General features: G+C 41.3%; 1 pseudogene; it reads left to right on the forward strand.

Annotated features, from left to right (window-relative positions):
- The first annotated feature begins 1,022 nt into the window (after positions 1 to 1,022).
- On the forward strand, positions 1,023 to 3,238 carry LOC143642152 (elongin-A pseudogene; annotated as a pseudogene).
- Positions 3,239 to 20,315: the final 17,077 nt, after the last annotated feature.

Below are 20,315 nucleotides of genomic sequence, written 5' to 3' on the forward strand. Positions count from 1 at the left end.
AATCATTCCTAACCCAAATCGAATGTGCTATTAAACCTAAACATACACTGTTTTCTCAATCTAACTTTACAGAAGAGCAGGGACAGATTTGGTCTCACAATACAGGATGGTAGGGGATCTTCCACCTGCTGAGAACATCAAAGGTCCATGAAGAAATGATCCCTGGAGAAGATGTAGGCAGCTATGAAGGACCTGAGAGAGCAAAAGTCATCTTCCAATGCAAACAACCTGGTCAGGATGAAGGGATGTGTCTGAATCAGCCTCTCTCTTCTTAATGTAGAGAAGATGGACCAAACCAGGCCTGTGTGGAGAGCTGTTCCCGGGTGCTAATGGTTGATATACCATTCGAACTTGTGAAAGTGTCACAGGAAGTAGGGGCAGCCTCCATCTCATGGGACCCTTGGAAGCAACTGTTAGGACAAAGTGGTTGCCAAGGCAGTGACTTCATTCAGTTCCTGAAGGAAGTGACCTACCTAACTTCATTGGTGATGGAACTCTCTGAACTTGGGATCCAAGATGCCAGGCACCAAGAGCCAGTCCCAGTCCCAGTCCCAGTGGGCTCACTTGTTTGTATTTACCAAGGACAGAGTCAGTCTTTCTTGGTACCTACTGATGTTAGGATGGCCAAATGACAGGATAGCTCTGAAGAGGGGCCTTTCCTGAGATAGCAGTGAGTGACTCACTGCTGGCTTCTGACAACTTCAAAGAGTTGGCCAAGGAGACCATTTCTGAAAAAGGACAGTCCATTTTGGGGTAAAATAGTATGGCCCACTAGTCAGAGGACACTTCGGATAGTCACAGACCTAATTGGGTGAAGGAGGTGCCTTTGTTGGTGTGGGTGAGAGTTTGTGGTTTTGTCCCATGTTCTGAGAATAGGTAGGAAAGGCAGTTTGTTTGTTTTGGAGTGGACTGTTTCTAATAAGTCATTTGAAAAGGAGAGTGCTTCTATGTCTGTGTATCCCACTGTGTCCGTGGTTGTTGACATTAGAAAAGATAATGAGGAGGCCACGCCAGTGACAGCGATGGCGGCGGAGTCGGCGCTCCAAGTTGTGGAGAAGCTGCAGGCATGCCTGGCTACAAACCAGGATCCCAAGATGCTATTGAAATATTTGAAGAAACTCTCCACCTTGCCTATTACAGTAGATATCCTTGTGAAACAATGAGGCTGATGAACAGGACTTTGAGAAAAGCAATTCCCGAAAGCACCCTCGGGATGCGGTTCAGAGGGAGGAGGAGATGAAAGGGTACTACCAAGAAAACAGCAAGGCGTCAGGCAGCCGATCTTATAGTCCCGAGCACAGACAGAAGAAACACAGAAAATTCTCAGAATGTGAAAAACCTCACAAAGTGTCTCTCAGTCATGAGAGGAGAGATGAGAGGAAGAGGTGTCACACAGTGTCACCTACATACTCATCAGACCCCGAATCTTCTGACTATGGCCATGTTCAGTCCCCTCCATTCTGTGCGAGTCCTCATCAGATGTATACAGACCATTACAGGTCACCAGAGAAGGCCCATGAGTTCTTTGTTTCACACCAGAAACCTGGAAAAGGCCACAGTAATGCCTTTCAGGTCAGACTGGGAGTTAGTCAAGAACATCACCTGGGAGAACCCCAGGGAAAGGGGATCTTGAACCAAAACAAGGAACACAGATATTGCCACAAGAAAAAAACGCCCTATTGATGCAAAGGGTGATGATAAGGCCTCTGCTTTGGGCAGAGAGAAGCCACACAAGTCCCTCTCAAAAGAGGAGACCCGAAGGCCACTCCAAGGGGATAGTGCCAAGGAGAGACCACCTTCTAGTGCTGCCAAGAAAGAGAAAGAAAGAGAAGGCAACAGCCTCAAAAGAAAGTTTTTACCCTCAGAGGTTGCTTGAGACAAGCACGTTAAAAAGCCAAAGCACAAGGATGCTGCAAAAACCAAATCGGACATAAGCAAGCAACGTGTAGACAGCACAGACATAGGAAGAGGGGCTGGAGACCTGTTGCTTAGAACAAAAGAGAAGGTTTCTAACAATATAAAGGCTGAAGAAGGGAAAGTAAAGACTTCTAATTTGGATAGAAAGTCACTGGGCTCACTCCCTAAGGCAGAGGAGGCAGACGTGGAGGATGAATTCGAGCAGCCCACCATGTCATTTGAATCATACCTCAGCTATGACCAGCCCCAGAAGAAAAAGAAGAAGATTGTGAAAACTCCAGCCACGGCACTTGGAGACAAAGGACTTTAAAAAAGTGATTCCAAAAGCACTAGTAAAAACTTAAACTCAGTTCAGAAATCACCCAAGGGGAATGAGAGCAGGTCAGAGAAGCTGCAGCTCACTGGAGCCGACTCAACCAGGCTGAGAAAGGTCCCTACTGATGCACTGCCAGTATTGTCAGACCTCCCCTTACCCACCATCCAGAGCAATTACTGTCCACTTTCTTCCCTTGAAGTGATGCCCTCCTTCCAGCCAAAGAGAAAAGCATTCTATTCACCCCAGGAAGAAGAAGAAGCTGGATTCACTGGACACAGAATGAATTCCAAGATACAGGTGTATTCCGCTTCCAAGTGTGCCTATCTCCACAAAATGATGACCTTGTACTAGCAGTGCATCCTTGTACTTAAAAACAACATCGATTCCATCTTTGAAGTGGGAAGAGTACCGTTTTCTATTCTTGAACCTGTTTTTGAGAGGTGTACACCTGATCAGCTATATCACATAGAGGAATACAATCACGTATTAATTGAAGACACAGATCAATTATGGAAAGTTCATTGTCACCGAGACTTTAAAGAAGAAAGACCAGAAGAGTATGAGTCCTGGCGGGAGATGTACCTGCGGCTTCAGAATGCCCGAGAGCAGCAGCTACGAGTGCTAACAAAGAACATCCAATGTGCAAATGCCAATAAGCCCAAGGACGGGCGAACAAAGATGACCTTTGTCAACTCTGTGGCCAAGCCACCTAGAGATGTCTGCTGGAGGCAAGAGAAGTTTGGAACAGGAGGAGCAGCTGTCACTGAAAAAGTCAAGATTAAGCCAGCCCCATATAGCACAGGAAGCAGCCACATTCCTGCCAGCAGCAACAGCTTGAACCCCAGCTCTGAGCAGCCAGCCTATGATGGCCCCAGCACCAGCAGTGCCCACTTGGTGCCAGTGGTCAGTAGTACCATCTCCTATGATCCTAGGAAACCAGCTGTGAAGAAAATCGCACCAATGATGGCCACGACAATTAAACCTTTCAAGAACAGATTCTCTTAACGATAAACCAAGCACTTACTTTGGAGATGGAATTTGGGGGGCAAGATTACAGGAACAATGGGCGATAGAGAGTGGGTCTTCCAGGAGAGCCCAGAAGCTTACTTTGTGGAGCCTCTTGGCCTTGGAATCCTGCATGGTCGCAGGTGCTTCCCTGCACACCTACCTGTGCCCTGCCTGGAGCACACTTCAGAATTCTGAAGACGATGTGAAGCCTCAGTCTCACTGAGGATTTTAAGGTCAATTATACTTTTGTTGTTAATTAGCATCTTTGTAAACTATTAGACATAGTTTTAATTAATAAATATTGCCCCCAGATTGTAAAAAAAAAAAGAAAGAAAAGAGAATGAATCAATAGATGTGTCCTGTCTAGTAAAAAGCTTCCCAGCATTCAACCTGCGCAATTTATGAATGGACTGCGGGTTGCCTTAAGGATGGGCAACACCTATGATCTTCTGAAGTTCCTGTTTTCTTCCTGAATTCTTGTCAATCTCTAAATAGGTGCATGTTTATGTGTCCAAGATATGAACCACCTCCATGCTCTGTGATATGGCCATGTACTGGATAGCTGAAAGGAATGGCGAGCATTTCAGAAAACTCAGATATCAGTGTCACCAGGAAAGTCTCACTGGAGAAACCCTGCTTTGGACCTTTTGCTTACTTATTGTTCTGTTGCCCTGAATGTCAGTACGGTCTTGCCTCAGGCAACCACTGTGTGAAGCCTGAAGAAATCAGTTTTCAAATGGAAAATGAATGGGCATCACCTGTGGCTCTTTGCTAAATTGCTTTGGAAAGGTGTGTGTCTGCATCAGACTATTGGCCCTGTGTGAGGCTGTGGCTTACATTCTCAGTACCTGATGGATCTAAAAAAGATGCCATGTGTGCATCCAAAACATAAATGGCAAAAAGATCAGTCACTGTGGATGAACTCTCGCCTTCCTTTGTAAGGTTCCTGAACTCCATCAAGTGAGAATAGGGATTCTTTGGGTCAAATGAGTTCTTGAAACCACTGCAGAGGAGCTTGGGTTTTGTCCTGACTCAAAATCACATAAATAATCTATACCTGACAGTCAGTATGCCTCAAATTGGAGAAGCAGAGCAGTATTAATGGCAGGCCCATTTTATCACTCCTGATTCACAGGAAGGGTGACAAGGCCACCCCTACTTTAGGCTAATGAGGGGCAAGGGAGCTTATTTTGGACACTTACTTGGGCTGCTCTCCTCAGGGAAACCACAATCCAGTGGTTATGATGTGTGTCTATATGGAAGAAGATGAGGGCCATGTGGGACTGTTTTGGTTTTAATTGCAGTAATTTGTGTGACTTTTGAAAGAGATGACTGGGTCCACCTGGGATGGAACTCAGGTGTGATTCCCCTTAGAGACTGAGTTCTGGAACTGACCTCAGAGAAGTATTGCCATGAATTGTGTTGGGATTTTAGGAGGCCACGCATGAGAATCGCCCATGGAAACTGAGATCTAGGCCCAGGGTGACATTTCACGGAGCCCTAGGAATCTCAGCCAGGATATCACATGATTTTTTTCTGAAAGACTTGGCAGCCATAGTTGAGAGTCAAAACACACATGGACCTCACATTGTAGATCTCAATGTGCCTGGCTTCATGTGACCTTTTGGCCACTCCTTGGGAAGCCTTGCCTGTGAGAGTTCTCCAGAGCTTTCATTGAAATAAGCTTCCTCACCATTAAATGGTTCCTGAGTGAATTGAAACCCACAGGGACTCCAACTTCATTCTTCAAAAATGGCTACATAAACACCATTGAATTTTTGAAATTCCCATGACCAGGTGGCACTGGAGAACCTTTGGATGTCCTGTTTCTGATCAGGAGTGTACCAGACAGTGCCGTTATTGACTGGATTTCATGAAAATGGCGTATAACGAGATGCCAGTAAGTTGGAGCCTGCTGAGTAGTGGGCCTAGAGCTGTGGTGTGCAGGTGTGTGATAAAACATCTTTGGTGGGGCCATGGGGATCTGCCATTGACTTCCATTGCCTTGTGGCTGATATTGTTCAGCCAGCAGAACCTTATATGTAAAGGCATCTTGTTATATGGAGAGATTTCAGGGCAATTTTAAGAATCAGGTTGCTATGGTCAAGGGGGCAAGCTATGTGGGATAGAACCCTGGTTGGAACATTCTTCTCCAGTCCCTGACCCAACACACGTGACAGAACTCCCTCCAGCACTATATCCCAGTTGAACCCCTTGGATTTTGTGAAGCAAATACGAAACTTCCAGTGCAGCAGCAAGAAACTCCACGAAAAGTGGAGGATGACCAAATGGCTTCACAGTCCACTCAGGGAGACACTTATCCCCCAGTGGCAACAGTTTACCTACAAAGAGAGAAATCACCACTGCTGCCTCATGTTCAATGGAAAATAAGAAACGATGTCCTCCAGGTCACATAGATGCAGACCCAGCTTTGATGGTCTCACTAGAAATGAAGCTAAATCTCCGGACAACAACATTTATTCTAAGTGTCCAACCTCAGAGGAAGTTTCTCAAGAAGTCTTTAGGCCAACAGAGTTCCATGTTTGTGGAGTGTTTTCCCAGTCACTTACTTTTGGAAACTCCTCTACCACCTCCAAGGTTGTGAACTCCTGAGCATTTTTCATTCCAGATATGTATTCACAGATTTTCTAACTCTTCTCATCTGATTGTGTTCTACATGGGGCAAAGGTAAAGTCAAAGAATTGTTCTGGATGAGAGTGGGAATACTTTTGTGTAGGACATATTTGCATACACATTGGATTCAATTTCCAATTTTCCATTCAAAATACTGAATCCCTGACACTAAACCATACCCTACTAGACTCTGACTACTAATTCTAATATGATGCAGAAAAATAACCCAAACAGAATAGAAATACAAGCAGTTCAGAGGAGGCAAGGTGCATAGTTGGACTTGCCATTTGCATTATATAGGGTAGGAGGTATAAATCTAGAAAAATTTTTGTTGAAATAGTTCTCCATGTGATTTTAAAGATAACAAATATGTGAATTCCTGTCTCCCTTTCTCTGTAGCCCACTCAGCACATATATTTTTATATGCACATAGAGAATCCTACCTGGTACTACACATACATTCATGTGAGGTGGCTAACTTGGCAGGTAAGAGTTCACTTCTCCTAATCACTGTTGGAACTAAAAATTCAACCTATGGGTGAGCTTCCTAGTTGAAAAACATTATACATATATCCATGTTCAGTAAAATTAATATTTTTGGATCTGTGGATTATATATACTTCACGGTGAATTTCGATTGGCATATATTGCTATTTTTAATGTCTCTGTGTGTGTGTGTGTGAATATATATATACACTCTGCAGATTTTTCAAAATATGAAATATATGTGTCTTATATACACTCCCTAATTTCATTTATGTTCATGTGTGTTGATTTATAATCAACATTTCACAACATTATTCTCAGAAACATTCATCCACCTGAAACACATAATTGTTTCCTAGTACTTGAAACTAACTTCAGGACTAGGTGCTTAGAAATCCTAATATTTCTGCAGTAACTGACCAGTTTAACATCAATGCAAGCAGATTCCTATGGGACATGATGTGTATTTTGACGTTCATTTTCATTCAACACTGGTACATTACTATATCTTCAGGTATTGCACATCATAGGATATATATATATTTCATCCACAAGTTCACAAATTTATAGACATTTTTTTTTAAATTTTCAATCACTTCCTGCTTAAGAACACATGTATTCCTCCATGTTTCTTTACTATTTTTCTTGTGAGACTTCTTCCAAACACATTATTTTCGATTTCAATAATCACTTTTGAGGCAAAACTCACAGACTCGTCATGATAAACCATAACTATAATATTATCATTAGATGTATAATTGGTTGGAATGAATGATTGTACATCAATATAAGATTTTTTCTAAATTTTCAGATATCAATTCAATCTATTATTTAAAGTGGAGCCTGATATATTATTTATTCAGAAGATGTTCTATTCATGCAATATCTGTAAATTAATAGACACAGGGTACAGCTTTTTGTACCCCCAAAACTAATTTATACATCTTCAAAATATTGCTCCCAGAAATGCTGGAAGAAATACTCATGTCACCTAATCTACATATACATTTTATCACAGTAGTATTCTGGACACAAAATGCAAAGGTCACACTTCTGATTGTACCAAAGCCTAAATGGAAATTGAACATGGATTACTAAAACATCCATGTCCAGTTTGCCTAATGTTCTCATATGTCAATCCTATTGGTGACTACATATTTCATTCTTCCTAATATTATATATTCAACCTCAACCATGTTGAAATTGTCTAATTCTATCACAAACTTTATATATAGCCTGATTTCCTAATGTCTGTATTGATATCTGCTTTCCTACATATTTTCCCCAGTTAATCATTGGGGATGACCCTTCACATGTGATGACATTGACATTCATTCTCTAACCGAAAGCAATTGCTAAAGAACTTTTGGTCCACATCCTATACTCCCCCTTCTTTTTAACCTACCGACTATTTTTTTAATCCTACCAACTATTGCTTTTTGACTAGATATTCTCTTCGACAATCAATCATCCAAGGTACAAGGTCCTATGCCACTGTATATCGATTTATTGGAGACAACACTGCAGAATATAATTCATACCTAAGTATCCCAATCAAGGGTCCAATGTTTTTCTGGGCTTCAGAACTTACCTAGGTTTCTGTGTTCATAATTATATTTCACCTATATACTCTTGTAAATATTGCGGGTTCCCAATACCATTATTCATATATCAGAATGATTCCTAAACTAAATCACACATGTTATTAACCATAACCATACACTGTTCCCTCAATCTAACTTTACAGAAGAGCAGGGACAGAGTTGGTCTTACAATACAGGAATGTAGGGGATTTTCCACGTGCTGAGAACCTCAAAGGACTATGCAGAAATAATCCCTTAAGAAGATGTAGGCAGCTGTGGAGGACCTGAGAGAGCAAAAGTCTTCTTCCTTCACAAACAACCTGGTCAGGATGAAGGGATGAGTCTGAATCAGCCTCTCTATTCTTAATGTAGAGAAGATGGACCAAAGCACCTGTGTGGAGTGCTGTTATCGGGTGCCTATGTTTGATATACCATTGTAACTTGTTAATTTGTCACAGGAAGTAGGGGCAGCCTCCATCTCATGGTTCTCTTGGAAGCAAATGTTAGGACAAAGTGATTGCCAAGGCAGTGACCTCATTCAGTTCATGAAAGAACTGACCTACCTCACTTACTTGCTGATGGATCTCTCTGAAGTTGGGATCCAGGAAGCCAGGCACCAAGAGCCAGTCCAAGTCCCAGTCCCAGTGGGCTCACTTTTTTGGATTTACCAAGGAGAGAGTCAGTCTTTCTTGGTACCTACTGATGTGAGGATGGCCAAATGCCAGGAGAGCTCTGAAGAGCGGCCTTACCTGAGAAAGAAGGTACTGCTTCACCACTGGCTCTTGACAACTTCACAGAGTTCGCCAAGGAGACCAGATCTGAGACAGGACAGGCCATTTCTTTGGAATATAGTATGGAACACCAGTCAGAGAACACTCCAAATTGTCACAGACCTACTGGGGGAAGGGGGTGCCTTTGTGGGTGTGGGTATGAGTATGTGATTTGTGTCATTTTCTGAGAAAAGGGAGAAAAGGAGGTTTGTTTGTTTTGGAGGGGACTGTTTCTAGTAAGTCATTTGACAAGGCGAGTGTTTCTAAGTCTGTGTATCCCACTGTGTCTGTGGTTGTAGACATTAGAAAAGAGAATGCATCAATGGATGTGTCCTGTCTAGTAGAAAGCTTCCCATCATTCAACCTGCCCAATTTAGGAATGCACTGTGGCTTGCCTTATCAATGGGCAAAACCTACAATTTTCTGAAGTTCCTGTTTTCTTCCTGAATTCTGGCCACTCTCCAGAATAGGTTCATGGTAATGTGTCCAAGATATGTACCACCTCCAAGCTCTTTGACATGGCCATATACGGGATAGCTGAAAGGAATGGCGAGCATCTCAGAAAACTCAGATATCAGTGTCACCAGGAAAGTCTCAGTGGAGAAACCCTGCTTTGGGCCTTTTGCCTATCTGTTGTTCTGTTGCCCTGAATGTCAGGAAGGTCTTTGCCTCAGGCCACCCCTTTGTGAAGACTGAAGAAATCAGTTGTCAAATGGAAATGAATGGGCATCACCTGTGGCTCTTTGCTTAATTGCTTTGGAAACTGATGTGTCTGAATCAGACACTTGGCCCTCTGTGAGGCTGTGGCTTAGATTCTCAACACCAGATGAACCTAAAGAAAGATCCAATGTGTGCATCCAAAACCAAAATGGCAAAAAGATCAGTCATTCTGGAGAACTCTTGCCTTCCTCTGTAAGGTTTCTGACCTCGATCAAGTGAGAATAGGAATCCTTGGGTCAAATGAGTTCTTCAAAGCTTTGCAGAGGCTAGCCAATAGGTGCTTATGTTTTCTCATGACTCGAATTCACTAAAAGAATCTAAACCCCACATTCAGTAGCCATGAAATTGGAGAAGCCAACCAGTATTAACGACAGACCTATTTGATCACCTCATAGTTCACAGGAAAAGTGTCAAGGCCACCATGACTTTAGGCAAATGAAGGGCAAGGGAGCTTTTTTTGGACACGGTGGGATGTGTCTGAATCAGCCTTTCGACCCTGTGTGAGGCTGTGGCTTAGATTCTCAGCACGTGATGGATCTGAAAAAGATCCCATGTGTGCATTCAAAACCAAAAGGGCAATAAGAGCAGTCATTGAGGATTAATTTTCTTGCCTTCCTCTGTTAGATTTCTGACCTCCATCAAGTGAGAAAAGGGATTCTTTGGGTCAAATGATATCTTCAAACCCTGCAGAGGCTATGCCATAGGTGCTTGGGTTTTCTCATGACTCCAATTCACATAAAGAATCTGTACCCGACAGTCATTAGGCCTCAAATTGGAGAAGTGGAGCAGAATTAAGGGCAGGCCTATTTGATCACTCCTGGATCACAGGAAGGGTTTCCAGGCCACCCTGAATTTAGGCAAATGAGGGGCAAGAGAGCTTATTTTGGACACTGTCTTGGGTTGCACCACTCATGGAAACCTCCAGCCAGAGGTTATGATGAGTGCCTAGATGGAATAAGAAGAGAGCTATGTGGGAGTGTTTTGGATTTCCTGGTGGTCATTTGTGTGGTGGTTGGAAGAGATGACTGGGTCCACCAGGGCTTGTGCTTTGTTGGGATTTCCCTTAGAGACTGAGTTCTAGATCTGACCTCAGAGAAGTATTGGCATGAATTGTGTTGGGATTTTAGGAGCCCATGCATGAGATTCACCTTTGGAAACTGAGATCTAGGTCAAGGGTGGCTTTCCACAGAGCACTGGGAATCTCGGCCAGGATATCACAGGATTTTATTCTGAATGACTTGGCAGCCATTGTTAAGAGACAAAACACACATGGATGTCACATTGTAGACCTTAAAGGGCCTGGCTTCATGTGACCTTTTGGCCCCTTTTGGGAAGACTTGTCTGTGAGAGTTCTCCAGAGCTTTCATTGAAATGATCTTCCTCAAATTTTATGGTTATTGGATGAATGGGAAACCCACAGTGCCTCCAACTTCATCCTTAAAAATGGAGAGGTAAAATCCATGAAATTTTGGACATTCCCATGCCCAGGTGGCACTGGGGAAACTTTGGATGTCCTATTGCTGATCATGAGTGTACTAGACAGTGCCTTGATTGACTGGGTGTCATGAAAATGTTTGAGAACAGAGATGCAAGTATGTTGCTGCTTTCTGAGAAGTGGGCCTAGAACAGTGGTGTGTAGGTGTGTGATAATACATCTGTGGTGTGCCCTTGTGTATCTGCCATTGGTTTCCAAATGGATTGTGACTGACATGGTGCAGCCAGCAGACCCTTACATGAAAAGGCATCTTGCCATACGGTGAGGTTTCTGAGCAATGTTAAGAGTCAGGTTGCTATAGAGAAGTGGGAAAGCTATGTGGGATAGAAACCTGGTTGATGCATTCTCCTGCTGACCCTGACACACCACACGTGACAGAATTTTCTCCAGCACTGTGACCCATTTGAACTCCTTGTATTTTGTGAAGCAAATACCAAACTCTCAGTGTAGCAGCAAGAAACACCCTGAAAACTGGAGGATGACCAAATGGCTTCACAGTCCACATGGGGAGACACTTAGGCCCCAGTGGCCATAGTTTACCTACAAAGAGAGAATTCAGCACTACTGCGTCATGTTCATTGGAAAAGAAGAAACCATGTCGTCCAGGTCACATAGATGAAGACCGATCTTTGATGGTCTCATTACAAAGGAAGCTAAAGCTCCTGACAACAACATATATTTCAAGTGCCCAAACTCAAAGGCAGTTTCTCAAGAAGTCTTTAGGCCAGAAGATCTCCATGTTTGTGGAGTGTTTACCCTGTCCCTTACATTTAGAAACTCATCTACTACCTCCAAGCTTGTGAATTCTTCAACATTTTCCATTCCAGATATGTATTCACAGATTTCTAACTCTTCTCCTCTAATTGTGTGTTACTTAGGGTGTAGGTAATGTTAAGGCATTGTTCTGGATGCGAATGAGAAGATTTTTGTGTAGCACATATTTGCATACACATTGGATTCATTTTCCCATTTCCCACTTGAAATACTGAATCCCTGACATGAACACAAAACCTACTAGCCTCTGACCACTAACCTTAATATGATGGAGAAAAATAACCCAAACAGAATAGAAATACAAGCAGGTCAGAGGAGGCATGCTCTATAGTTGAACTTGCCTTTTGCAGGATAAACGGGTGGTGTTATAAATGTAGTCAAATTTTAATTGAAATAGTTCTTCATGTGTTTTTAAAGTAAACAAATATGTGAATTCCTGTCTCCCTTTCTCTGTAGCCTACTCAGCACATGTATTTTTATATGCACATATAGAATCCTATCTGGTATCACATCTACATTTTGTGAAGTGGCTGAGTGAAGATACAAATTATGAGAAGAGATCACTCCTCCTAAACGCTGTTGGAACTGAAAATACAACCTATGCTTGAGCTTCCTAGTGAAACAATATTATACATAAATCCCTGTTCAGTAAAATGAATATTTTTGCATCAGTGGATGATATATATTTCAAGATGAATTTCGATTTGCATATATATTGCTACCTTTTAATGTCCGTGTGTGTGTGTTTTTTTGTATATATATATATATATATATATATATATATATATATATATATATATATACAATCTCCAACTATTTTAAAATATGAAATATATGTGTCTTATATACACTTCCAAAATTCATTCATGTTCATGTATGTGAATTTATAATCATCTTTTCACAAGAATATTCGCAGAAATATTCATCCACCTGAAATACATATTTGTTTCCTAGTACAAAAAACTAACTTCAGTGAATGGTGCATATGAATCCTAAGAGTTCTACAGTAACTGACCCAGTTTAACATCAATGCACGTAGATTCCTATGGGACATGATGTGTATTTTGACGGGCATATTCATTCAAAACTGGTACAATACTATTTCTTCATTGTTGCACATCATATGATATATATTTCATCCACGAGTTCACAAATTTTTACGCATTTGTTTCACTTTCAATCACTTCCTTCTTGAGAACACATGTATTCCTCCAGGTTTCTTGACTGAACTTTTCATGAAACTTCTTTCCAAACATATTATTTTCGATTTCCATAATCACTTTGGAAGCAAAACTCACACACTCTTCATGATAAGCCATTATCCTAATATTAGCATTAGATGTATAAATGGTTGGAATGAATGTATGTATATCAATATAAGATATCCTGTATATTTTCAGCTATCAATTCAATCCACTATTTAAAGTTGGAACCAGTTATATTATTTATTCACTGTATGGTCTATTCATGCATTTTCTCAATATTCATAGACACAGCGTACACCTATTTGTACCCCCAATACTAATTTATACGTCTTCAAAATATTGCTCCCAGAAATGGTGGAAGAAATACTTATGTCACCTGATCTACATATACATTTTATCACAGTAATTTTCTGGACACAGAATGCAAAGATCACACTGATGATTGTACCAAAGACTGAATGAAAAGTGAACATTGATTACTAAAAACATCCATGTCCAGGTTGCCTAATGCTCTCAAATATCAATCCTATTAGGGACTACATATTTGATTCTTCCTAAGATTATATATTCAAACTCAACGCTGTTGAAAATGTCTAATCCTATCACTCACTTTATACTTTACCTGATTTCCTAATGTCTCTATTGATATCTGTATTCCTACATATTTTCCCCAGTTCATCATTGTGAATGACTCTTCACATGTGCTGACATTTACATTCACTCTCTACCTGAAACCCTATTGCTAAAGAACTTTTTGTCCAAATCCTATACTCACTCTTCTTCCTAACCCTAACGTCTATCTTCCTAATCCTACCGATTATCACATTTGACTGGATGTTCTCTTCCACATTCAATCATCCAAGGTACAAGGTCCTAAGCCATTGTTTATTGATTTACCTGAGACATCTGTGCAGAATGTAATTCAATGCTAAGTATTCCAATCAAGGGTCCAATGCTTTTCTGGGCTTCAAATCTTAACTAGATTTCTGTTTTCATACATATATTTCTCCTCTATATTCTTATAAATATCGCAGGTTCCCAATACCATTATTCATGCAGCAGAATGATTCCTAACCCAAATCGAACATGTTATTAAGTGTAACCATACATTGTTCTCTCAATCTAACTATACAGAAGAGCAGGAACAGAGTTGGTCTTACAATACAGGAATGTAGGGGATCTTCCACCTGTTGAGACCTCAATTGTCCATGCAGAAATGATCCCTGGAGATGAATGTAGGCAACTATGAAGTACCTGAGAGAGCAAAAGTTGACTATCATGGCCAACACCCTGGTCCGGATGAAGGTTTGTGTCTGAATCAGCCTCCCTCTTCTAATGCAGAGAAGGTGGACCAAACCAGACCTGTGTTGATAGCTGTTACCAGGTATCTATGGTTGATATACCATTCAAACTTGTGAAAGTGTCAGAAGAAGTAGCGTCAGCCTCCATCTCATAGGACCCTTGGAAGACACTGTTAAGACAAAGTTGTTGCCAAGGCAGTGATCTCATTCAGTTCCTGAAGGAAGTGACATCTCCTTACTTCCTTGGTGATGGAACTCTCTGAACTTGGGATCCAGGAAGCCAGGCACCCAGAGCCCGTCAAACTGTCAGTCCCAGTTTTCACATTTATTTGGATTTCCAAGGACAGAGTCAGTATTTCTTGGTACCTACTGAAGGGATGATGGACAAATGCCAGAAGAGCTCTGTAGAGTGTCCTTTCCTGAGAACGTACGTAGTGGTTCACCCCTGGGTCATGACAACTTCACAGAGTTGGACAAGGAGACCAGATCTGAGACAGGACAGACCATTTCGGGGGAACATAGTATGGCCCACCAGTCAGAGGACACTCCAGATAGTCACAGACCTACTTGGAGGAAGGAGGTGCCTTTGTGGGTGGGGTTGTGGTTTTGTTGTTTTGTCTCATGTTCTGAGAATAGGTAGGAAAGGCGGTTGGTTTGGTTTGGATTGGACTGTTTCTAGTAAGTCGTTTGACAAGGCGAGTGTTTCTGTGTCTGTGTATCCCACTGTGTCCATGATTGTAGACATTAGAAAAGAGAATGCATCAATGGATGTGTCCTGTCTAGTAGAAAGCTTCCCAGCATTTATCCTGCCTAATTTATGAAAGGACTGCGGCTTGAATTATTAATGGGCAACACCTACTACCTTCCTAAGTTCCAGTTTTCTTCCTGAATTCTGGCCATTCTCCCGAATACGCTCTTCATTATGTGTCCAAGATATGTACCACCTCCAAGCTCTGTGACATGGCCATATCCTTGATAGCTGAAGGGAATGGCGAGCATCTCAGAAAACTCAGATATCAGTGTGAACAGTAAAGTCTCATTGGAGAAACACTGCATTGGGCGATTTGCTTACCTATGGTTCTGTTACCCTGAATGTAAGGAAGGTCTTTGCCTTAGGCCACTCTTTTTTGAAGCCTGAAGAAAACAGTTTTAAAATGGAAATAAATGGGCATCACCTGTGGCTCTTTGCTTAATTGCTTTGGAAAGGGATGTGTCTGAATCAGCATTTTGGCCCTGTGTGAGGCTGTGGCTTAAATTCTCAGCACCTGATAGATCTAAAGAAAGATTCCATGTGTGCATCCAAAACCAAATATCAAAAAGATCAGTCATTGTGAATGAAGTCTTTTGCTTTTATCTCTTAGGTTGCTGACCTCCATCAAGTGAGAATAGGGATCCTTTGGGTCAAATGAGTTCTTCAAAACCCTGAAGATGTGCTGGGGTTTTCTCATTACTCCAAATCAAATAAAGAATCTATACCTGACAGTCAGTAGGCCTGATACTGGAGAAGCAGAGCAGTATTAATGGAAGGCCTATTTTATCACTACTGGTTCACTGAAAGGATGTCCAGCCCACCCTGATTTTAGGCAAATGAGTAGCAAGGGTGCTTATTTTTTACACGGTCTTGGACTTCGCCCTCATGGAAACCTCAGCCAAGGATATGATGACTGTCTATATCGAAGAAGATGAGGGCCATGTGGGACTGTTTTGAATTTAATTCTGGTCATTTCTGTGGGGGTTGGAAGAGATGTCTGTGTCCACCTGGGCTTGAACTCTGGTGTGATTTCCCTTAGAGATTGATTTCTGGAACAGACCTCAGAGAAGTATTGCCATAAATTGTGTTGGGATTTTTGGAGGCCATGCATGAGAGTCACACTTGGAAATTGATATCAAGGCCCAGGGTGGCTTTCCACAGAGCCCTGGGAATCTCAGTCAGGGTATCACATGTTTTTATTCTGAAAGACTTGGCCGCCATAGTTCAGAGTCAAAACACAGATGGACCTTACATTGTAGACCTCAATCGGCATGGCTTCCTGTGACTTTTGGCCCCTCTTTGAAAAGACTTGCCTCTGTGAGTTCTCCACAGCTTTCATTGAAATATCCCTCCTCATCATTTAATAGTTCCTGAATGAATTGAAACCCACAGTGCCTCCAATTTCATCCTTCAAAAATGGCTACATAAATACCAAGAAATTTTGAAATTCCCATTACCAGGTAGAACTGGAGAATCTTTAGATGTCCTGTTGTTGATCATGAGTATACCAGACAGTGCCTTGATTGACTGGGTTTCATGAAAATGATGTAAAACAGAGATGCCAGTAAGTTGGACCCTGCAGAGAAGTGTGCCTAGAGCAGTGGTGTGTAGGTTTGTGATAACACATCTCTGATGTGGCCATTTGGATTTGCCATTGGCTTCCAAATGGCTTGTGACTGACATGGTGAGGCCAGCATACCCTTATTTGTAAAGGCATCTTGTTATATGGAGAGGTTTCAGGGCAATGTTAAGAATCAGGTTGCTATGGACAAGGGGGCAAGCTATGTGGGATAGAAGCCATGTTGGTGCATTCTCCTGTCCCTTACTTTTGGAAACTACTCTATCACCTCCAAGTCTGTGAGCTCCTGAGAATTTTCCTTTCCAGATATATATTCACAGTTTCTAACTCTTCTCCTCTAATTATGGCTTACTTGGGGTGAAGGAAATTTCAAGGCATTGTTCTGAATGAGAGTGGGATAATTTTTTGGGTAGCACATATTTGATAGACATTGGATACTTCTTCCTTTTTTCCATTCGAAATACTGAATCCCTGACACTAACGCATACCCTACTACACTCTGACTACTAATCCTAATATGATGGAGAAAAATAACCCAAACAGATTAGAAATACAAGCAGGTCAGAGGAGGCATGGTGTATTTTTGCACTTGCCTTTTGCATAATAAAGGTAGGTGTTATAAATCTAGTCAATTGTTAATTGAAATACTTCTGCATGTGTTTTTAAAGTTAACAAATATGTGAATTCCTGTCTCCCTTTCTTTGTAGCCTATTCAGCACATGTATTTTTATATGCACATATAGAATCCTGCCTGGTATCATACGTATATTTTTGTGAGGTGGCTGACTCGGCAGATATAAATTGTGAGAAGAGATCACCCCTCGTAAACGCTGTTGGAACTAAAAATTCAACCTATGGGTGAGCTTCCTTGTAAAACATTATACATAAATCAATGTTCAGTAAAGTATATATTTTTCATCAGTAGATGTTTTATATCTCATTATGAATTTCAATTGGCATATATATTGCTGCTTTTTAATGTCCGTGTGAGTTTGAGATATACACACACACACACACACACACACACACACACACACACATACACTCTCCAGATTTTTCAAAATGTGAAATATATGTGTCAACTTTCATTAATGTTTATGTATGAGAAAATATAATCAACTTTTCACAAGATTATTCTCGAAAATATTCATCCACCTGAAATACATATTTGTTTCTTTGTACTGACAACTAACTTCAGTGAATGGTGCATACAAAGCCTAATAATTCTGCAGTAACTGACCCAGGTTAACATCAATGCAAGTAGATTCCTCTGGGACATGATGTGTATTTTGACGTTCTTTTATATTCAACCCTGGTATATTATTATTTCTTCAGTTTTTGCACATCATAGGATATATATTTCATCCACAAGTTCACAAATTTATGGGCATTTGTTTCACTTTCAATCACATCCTTCTCCAGAACACATGTATTCCTCCAGGTTTCTTGACTGGTCTTTTAATGAGACTTCTCTCCAAATACATTATTTTCGATATCCATAATCACTTTTGAAGCAAAACTCACAGACTCTTCATGATAAACCATAAACCTTATATCACCATTAGATGTATAACTGATTGGAATGAATGATTTTATATCAATATGAGGTTTCCTGTATATTTTCAGATATCAATTCAATCCATTATTTAAATTTGGAACCAGTTATATTATTTATTCACAGTATGGTCTATTAATAATTATCTCTATATTCATAGACACAGGGTACACCTATTTTTACCTCCAATTAATTCATACATCTTCAAATATTGCTTTCCTACATATTTTCCCCAGTTCATCATTGTGACTGACTATTCACATGTGCTGACATTTACATTCACTCTCTACCCAAAACCCTATTGCTAAAGAACTTTTGGTCCAAATCCTGTATTCACTCTTTTTTTCTAAACCTACCCACTATTTTCCTAATTTTACCAACTATCCCTTTTTGACTGGATGTTCTCTTCCACATTCAATCATCCAAGGTACAAGGTCCTATGCCATTGTCTTTCGATTTTTCTGAGACAACTGTGCAGGACATAATTCAAAGCTAAGTATACAATCAAGGGCCCAATGCCCTTCTGGGCTTCAAAACTTACATAGATTTCTCCTTTTATACTTGTATTTCACCTATATATTCTTATAAATTTCACAGGTTCCCAATACCACTATTTATTCCACAGAATGATTCCTAACCCAAATCGAACATATTATTAACCCTAATAATAAAATTTCCCTTCAATCTAATTTTACAGAAGAGCAGGGACAGAGTTGGTCTTACAATGCAGGAATATAGGTTATCTTCCACCTGCTGAGAACCTAAATGGACCATGCAGAAATGATCCCTGGAGAAGATGTAGGCAGCTATGAATTGCCTGAGAGAGCAAAAGTCATCTTCCATGGCAAACATTCTACTCAGGATGAAGGGTTGGGTCTGAATCATCCTCTCTCTTCTTAATGTAAAGAAGATGGACCAAACCAGGCCTGTGTGGAGAGCTGTTCCTGGGTGCCAATGGTTGATACACCATTCTAACTTATAAATGAGTCACAGGAAGTAGGGGCAGCCTCCATCTCATGGGACCCTTGGAAGCAACTGTTAAAACAAAGTTGTTTCTAAGGCAGTGACTTCATTCAGTTCTTGAAGGAAGTGACCTCACCTTACATTTTTGGTGATGGAACTCTGTGATCTTGGGATCCAGGAAGCAAGGCACCCAGAATCAGTCCCAGTCCAAGTCCCAGGGCTCACTTGTTTGGATTTAACAAGACAGAGTCAGTCTTTCTTGGTACCTACTGATGTGAGAAGGGCCAAATGCCTGGAAACTCTGAAGACTGTTCTTTTCAGAGATAGCAGGTAGTTGCTTACCACGGGTTCCTGACAACTTCAGAGATTTGTCTAAAGAGACCAGATCTGAGATAGGACACGCCATTTCGGAGTGACATAGTATGGCCCACCAGTCAGAGGACACTCCGGATAGTCACAGACATACTTGGGGGAAGGCGGTTCCTTTGTGGGTGTGAGTGTGAGTTTGTGGTTTTGTCTCAAGTTCTGAGAATAGGTAGGAAAAGTGGTTTGTTTTTTGGAGTGGACTGTTTCTAGTAAGTCATTTGACAAGGCGAGTGTTTCTGTATCTTTATATCCCACTGTATCCGTGGTTGTAGACAGAGTGCATCAATGGATGTGTTCTGTCTACTAGATAGCTTCCCAGTATTCATTCTGTGCAACTTATGAATGGACTGCAGCTTTCCTTATGGATGGGCAACACCTGCCATCTTTCTAAGTTCCTGTTTTCTTCCTGAATTCTGGCCACTCTCCAGAATTTGCCCATGGTTTTGTGTCCAAGATAAGTACCACCTCCAAGCTCTGTGATATGGCCATGTACTGGTTAGCTGATGGGAATGGCGAGTATCTCAGAAAACTCTGATATCAGTGTGACCAAGAAAGTCTCAGTGGAGAAACCCTACTTTGGGCATTTTGCTTACCTATTCTTCTATTGCCCTGAATGTCAGGAAGGCCTTTGCCTGAGGCCACCCCTTTGTGAAGCCTGAAGTAAACAGTTTTCAAATGGAAATAAATGGGCATCACCTGAGGCTCTTTGCTTAATTGCTTTGGAAAGGGATGTATCTGAATCTTCCTCTTGGCCCTGTGTGATGCTGTGGCTTACATTCTCAGCACCTGATGGATCGATAGAAAGATCCCATGTGTGAATCCAAAACCAAAATGGCAAAAAGAGCAGTCATTGTGGATGAAGACTTTTGCCTTCCTCTGTTAGGTTCCTGTC

The sequence above is a fragment of the Callospermophilus lateralis genome, chromosome 9 (genome assembly GCF_048772815.1).
Source record: "Callospermophilus lateralis isolate mCalLat2 chromosome 9, mCalLat2.hap1, whole genome shotgun sequence".
NCBI classification, from domain to species: Eukaryota; Metazoa; Chordata; class Mammalia; order Rodentia; family Sciuridae; genus Callospermophilus; species Callospermophilus lateralis.